This window comes from Acomys minous, assembly GCF_964271855.1.
Source record: "Acomys minous genome assembly, chromosome: 1".
Lineage (NCBI taxonomy): Eukaryota > Metazoa > Chordata > Mammalia > Rodentia > Muridae > Acomys > Acomys minous.
In genome coordinates this window covers 9450399-9457054 of record NC_140483.1, presented here as the reverse complement: position 1 = coordinate 9457054, position 6656 = coordinate 9450399, and the positions used below count along the sequence as shown (strand labels likewise).

General features: G+C 43.7%; 1 long non-coding RNA gene across 1 annotated transcript in view; it reads left to right on the top strand.

Moving 5' to 3' along the window:
- The first annotated feature begins 4558 nt into the window (after positions 1–4558).
- Positions 4559–6656, top strand: part of LOC311599825 — a 148056-nt gene continuing 145958 nt past the window's right edge. Inside the window, exon 1 of the long non-coding RNA XR_014780010.1 lies at positions 4559–4576. This is a non-coding gene — a long non-coding RNA (uncharacterized lncRNA). The remainder of the gene's footprint in view (positions 4577–6656) is intronic.

Genomic DNA, 6656 nt, shown 5'->3' with positions numbered 1-6656 from the left:
CGTATCAGTCAGGGTTCTCCAGAGAAACAGAATGCATAGAATGTGTGTGTGTGTGTGTGTGTGTGTGTGTGTGTGTGTGTGTGTGTGTGTGTGCAGAGAAAGGAGTCTTATGAGAATGGTTTACAGGCTGTGGCCCAGCTAGTCCATCAATGGCTGTCTACCAGAGGAAGGTCCAAGTATCCAGTAGCTGTTTGAGCCACGAGATCCGATGTCTCCGTTGGCCTTTAGTATATGCCGAAATCCTGAAGTAGGCTATAATGATGACAGAGTTATAGACTTGCTAGCAAGAATGAGGGCAAACAGACCAAGAGCAAAACGCCCTTCTTCCATGTCATTGTTATAGGCTCAGCAGAAGGAGTGGCCCGGATTAGAGGCGGATCCTCCCACCTCAAATAACTGGATTGGAGGTGGGTCTTCACACTTCAAATGATTTAATTAAGAAAAAATAAATAAACCCTTCACAGCTGTGCCCAGTTATTTGGGTTTTAGTTCATTTCAGACATAGTCAAGTTGACAACCAGGAATAGCCATCACAAGTCCTCTCCCTGTTCACTTTCTGCTGCCTAAAGGATAACCACACCCCCCCCCCAAATCTGCAGCCGAGACTCACCTCCTAAATCCAACTCACCCCTCAATCACTCTCCTTTGTCCCCTGAGCATAGCCTCCGGACACAGCCACTGTTATCACTGAGTTCTTTCCCATAACCACTTGTGTGTCCACACCTCTCTTTCCCTCCAACTGGAACACCATTGCACCCCTTTTAGTTTGGGAATCTTTGCTGTCCCATCACATCCCAAGTTGTCCTTTTCATGAGCAATGTCAGAAGAGTTCTCGGGAACATCACTCCAGCTATAGTCACCTCCTACAGGCCTGGTGCCGTTCATACTTCATGGTGTGTCTGTAAAGCGCTGCGGAGCGTGTTAATTATCCACTCCACTATTGTGCGTCAGTCTTCACCAAGGGACTTTTTTTTTTCTGTGATTGTCTTCTACACTTCTGTACAAGCTCTTAGTGATCATTGCTGTCAAATTACAATCATAGGCACTTCCTTCAGGCATGCTCATTGACGCTTCCAAGTCTTAGGAGGGGTTCTAACGCCAACCAAAGAGTTCTTCTCTCAAGCAACCTGAATCTTGGAGAGGGGTGTAGGCTGCTCCTCTGACATATAAACTAGTCAATATGATATAGTTATTTTTGTCCCAACATTCCTTTCTTCCAAAGCATGCATTCCTGCTCCTTTTCTGAATGGCCTAAGATAATGTACCCACCATCTATGGGAGTTAGAGCAGAACTCTGACTGGCTGAGTGCCTCGTCCCCAGATGCAAATACTTGACATAAAGTTATGAATGGGATTTTTGTGTCCCACTCAAATGAAACACACCCACCGCCAAGTGAAGTGGTATTAGGCAGTGGGGCTTTGGGAGGTAGTTACGTCATAAAGGTGGGACACCCAGGGATATGATTAGTGTCCTTCATAAAAGAGACCCCCAAGGAACTGTTTAATCCTCCTTTTCCATTGGAGAACACAGCAAGTAGTTGGCCATCTACGATGAGAAGGGGATTCACACCAGATGTCTGCCAGTCTTGGTCTTGATGTCCAATTCCCAAGAACTGTAAATGCTAAGTGTTTGTTGCTTAAACATCTCAGCCCATGATAATTTGTCTAACATTCATGTTGACCGAGGCACATGCATGCATTGTGTTTATCTATTCAGGTGTTTTTCTAAGGTTAATGACATTAATATCTAAAGGTGAATTCCCATTTATTCTTATAGAGGTTGATGCAAGTTTACATATAATAATATTTTTATCAATTCCTTGAGACTTTCAGACAATGTATTTTAAATAATGTTTTTCACACAAACAAAATAATGAATGTCATACATGAATCAACTAATTACACTGTCACTTATGTTTACAAACTCAGTTGAATTCATTTTGTGTTTATTATTGGGGTAGAGCACTCAATATGCACACAGCACAAGCAAAACTCCCCAAATAATTTGTTTCTGCTTTGCATTCAATATCAAATAAACCCTTGCTTACATAACAGGTCCTATCTGCCAGTTAATGCACTGACATTTTCCATAACTATTATGATCCCTCATGGTACATACCTTCAGCTGCTTACTTAAAACCTACTTTTCAATTTTTTACCCAGAACTCAGGAGGCAGTGGTAGGCAAAGCTCTGTGAGTTCAGGGCCAATCTGGTCTGCATAGCACATTCTAGATTAGCTCGGGCAATTTAGTGAAACTGTCTAAAAAATTGTTTAATAAGTGTTTCATTCATTTGTGTATATGTCTCTCTGTCTCTGTGTGTGTGTGTACGCGTGTGTGCGCGTGCGCACATGTTCACCGACCTGCCTGTGGGTGCTCTCAGAGGACAGATAAGGATGTCTGGTCCCTAAGAGCTAGAATTATGTTACAGATACTTATAAGCTGCCCAAGGTAGGTTCTCCCTTCCTTTGAAAGATCAGGAAGTAGCCACTGAGCCATCACTTTAGTCCTCAACACCCATTTCTCTACCCTGTTCTCTCTTGGTGATGGAATCCCAATATAGCTCAGAGAGAGGAGGCACCAGAGTCCAGGCAAAGCATTGTTATCATTAAACCATAATAATCTTGACATTCTGGTTTTGCTTTTAGCTAAAGGTGGCTGTTAAACACAGTCCAGTTTGAGAGGACAGTAGCAGAGTGGTGACAAGCTTGGGGCTGGAAAGAAGCCTCAGTTGTTAAAGGTGCTTGCTGATCTGACATGAAGATCCAAGATTAGATCCCAGTACTTACATTGTGGGCTCACAAATGCCTATCACTCCAGCTCCGATGCATCAGATGTGCTCTCTTCTGCCTCCTAGGCTACCTGTGGAGACAGACAGACAGACAGACACACACACACACACACACACAAATTCAAAATGTATTTTGTTTAATTTATGGGAAAATGATTTGATTGATGATGAAAAGGAATGCACTACCTGCTGCCCTCCTTTCTCAGTGGTTGTTTTGTTTGTCCTGTGACATTATGAACTGTAGTGACCCTTTTGCACTGTATGCTAGCGTCATTAAGGTCAGGTGAAAATAGTTGTATAGTGTCTGGCTGTTGGGTCGAATAGCCACCTTTTCAGACTCAGCCATGAGGCATCGCTTTAACTTGTGATCATTTACATTTTATATTATTAGCAGTGAGCTGCACATGCCACAGTCATAACGTCACTTTTCACCGATAAAGATTTAAGGGCTCAACCTCTGTGATAGTTTGATAAATGCTCCTTAATTTTATTCATTTAAAGTAGGAATGGATGCTGTGGCATACACTGTGGAAACATACCACACAGTTGTTTATAACCATCCAGGTGTGAGAATAAAGGAGACTTTGCTCTTGGTCACCTTAATTCAGAAGCTGAGGTGCCAGGTGGCCACAGCCACCAAAGTCACCCCGAGCCAGTCAAGTTTGCTGTTGTATGCCCAAGCAAATGTGGACACAGAGGAAGCAGAAAAAAACATAAGTTTACTAAGGGAAAGTGAGACCAAATTCTTGTAAATAGAAGTGGCTCCCAGGGAGAAATGTTACCACCTTGCCCTGCCGGATGGGTTTTTGTGGCTCTTGTGGTGAGACTTAGGTAGAGAATGAGAGCCCCTTGACTCGAGCTGGCCATTTTTTGAGTGCACTGTGGACCTAGCCAGTATGGAGCCCACATACCTCATGCATGCTTGCTTAGCCTGACCATTCCGGGGCAGGACACATGTGATCCACCATAGGTTCTGCCCTGACGCTATCCCTACTGCACATGAATTATAAAATCCAGGCTCAGCATCAACTTTACCTTTTAAGCAAACAAACAAACAAACAAACAAAAAGTTTTAATCTTTCTTTTTCTCTCCTTCCTCCTCTTTCCTTTCTCTTTCACCTTTTCTTTTGTAAACTGAAACCAAACCAAACCAAACCAAACCAAACCAAACAAACAAACAAACAAAACCACAATAGAAGAATATTCATTTCAGCTGATTTGAGAAGAACACAATATCTAAACACTAAAAAGGAACTTTGAACATGCCTTAATGTAGACTGTCTTGTTGGAAAACATTATCCAGGCAGGAGGTGTGTCTATTAGCCTCGTTAGGAGCACAGCCTACTCAGAAGTAAAGTGAGCAGGGAAGTCCTTTTTCTTTAGTGGGCGAGACCTTGAACCACAGGGATAAGTATGCTCTGGTCTTGTGCAGATATTTTACTAAGTATTTTTATTAGGTTGGGATCCAGGTATCAGCTGCAAAACTCCTCTTTTCAAATAAAAGATGAACTGGCACTTTAGTAGCAAATTAAAATCAGTTAAGAGCTTTAAGCAGAGAAAGTCCCACAGCAACAATGCATCACCCTCTTTACAAACTAGTGTCGGCTGCCGTGAGTCTCTGTGCTCTACAGCCTTCTGAGAAGATGGAGTTCTCACATCTCACACATATTGTCTCAAAACTGGGCCCCGAGGCTGTGTACTGGCAGAGCCGGCAGCTTCTGTGTGACTGACTATGTTTTTATCACATAGCCCTGCACACCATTCTGCTTTTGCCTCTTCGACCAGGTAGGACCAACGCTGCTGATTGCCTCAAACACAGCCTTACCAAGTGCTTGCACATTTAGAGGCACCTAGGAAACACTGGAGTAAGTGCCCTGTAATGAGGAATGACTCAGGTCTGGCTCTGCCTCTGAGCCTCCTCAGAGCAATCATAACGAGCTGGGATCTGGTGCTCTTTGATGCTGCCTTTGCCCCTGGATGCTGTATGTGAGCGTTCTGCTCGGTCATTTCCTCTGCACTTGGGTAGCGCAGCATGAAGCCTGCTATTAGAAGCAAGGTTTATTGCCGCCTTGCAAACGTTTATTGGGTAATATCTAAAACATGGTGTCAAGTTATAGTAATGTGCTGTTCCGGGAAGCTTTTTGAGAACTTTAGTGTTTCTGAAAATGGTCCTTTGAGAATTCTTCAGTTTCAGAAATGAAAAGTAGTAAGGGTGTGTGTGTGTGTGTGTGTGTGTGTGTGTGTGTGTGTGTGTGTGTGTGTGTTTAAAATCTGCCCCTATATCCTGATTGTTTTGTGGAGAGACACTTTTTTCTTTTAATAGGAATATTCGTTTTTATGATATGAATAGAGCATTGCGTTTTTAAGTAGTGCGTCTCAGACAGAAGCCCACTGCTGCATTGCATGCAATAGGTCACTGATGCTGATTAAGTGTCCTAATAAGCCTATTTGTTACTATCTTCACAAGACGTAGGCTTTCCTAGTCCACAAAGTTAGTTCACTGTAAACCTCATAAACACTTATCCCCTCCTAAATGTGATCTGAAGGGAGAAGACCTTATGTCCAATCCTGTAATGAAGGTGCATACAGTGGTGTCTAACTGTGGCCGAGTTCTCTTTTCTTCCTTGTAGCATCTGAAGATGTCTTTGTAGGGGGTGTGCTTGAAAGATGGCTATTGGTTTAGTAGATGATAATGAAGCAGGTGAACGCGGGTGCAAATGACCCCTCCTCTGCACATCTTCTTTCTTATGTGAGAGTCTAACGTTGGTAATGGACAGGAAGTTGCTTTTCCTGATGGATGAATGAAGCACTGTGCTGAGTGAGATGGTGAAAACATGGTACCCAGAAGAGTTCACTGACGTGGTGGTGGGAAATGCACATGCAGGAGAGTTGGTGGCACCCTCGTCCTTTTGTGACCAGGGGGGTCCTCTTTCTGGTGAAAACCACACCCTCCTGCCACCTCTCCATCTTTCTCCTCCCTTTGTCTAATTTGCCTGGTCTGCCCATTTCCTGCCTTTTCTCTCCTATGTTGTCTGCTTATTTGCAGACTCCCAATTAATTTGGCACTTCAACCCAGCTTTGAGTTATTCTCTCTCATTCTCTCTCTCTCTCTCTCTCTCTCTCTCTCTCTCTCTCTCTCTCTCTCTCTCTCTCTCTCTCTCTGTGTGTGTGTGTGTGTGTGTGTGTGTTTGTGTCTCCACCCTCTCTCTCTCCATTGTTTTCTACAATGACAGGGTAGTTTTTCACTCTTACTCACAATCTAGAAGATAGCTGTGTATTCATATGTATTTTTAAATCTATTTTATTGGGTTCCTTATGCCTCTTTCTCCCTTCACCCCAATCCCTTCCAACACCAGGTAGGGGAGAAAGAAGGTTGGGGGGGGGGAGGGGACACAGTTCTCTTTAGCTACTTCTTTGATGGGTAGAGTCCTTGAGTTCCTTGGGGGCAAACTAATCTTAGTTTCAGGACCTCTCCAACTTCTTGTCAAACTACATCAACAGCAACCAGGAGCAGCAGCCTTCTTCTTCTTCTTTGGAGCCCCCCCTACCCACCTACCCCCTGGCTCTTGCACTTATTCCCTCTCCAGAGTCCTCAGAATTAAACTCTGTGCAGCTGGCAAAGGGCCCCTCTCAGAGCCCTGGTTTGCTGCTGCAGACAATCTGAGTCAGCCCCATATCCTACATCTTGGATTAAAACAAAAACATGTCTATATAACATATAAAACCCCAAACTTTCCACCACACAGCTGTCTAGTGGATCTTATTAGAAGCAAACCATACTGATAGCTTGGTTTGGGGCTTTGAGCCCCCAGAGCTGCAAGAGAATACATTTCCATCTGAGCACAGTGTTTATGGTACTTTGCTA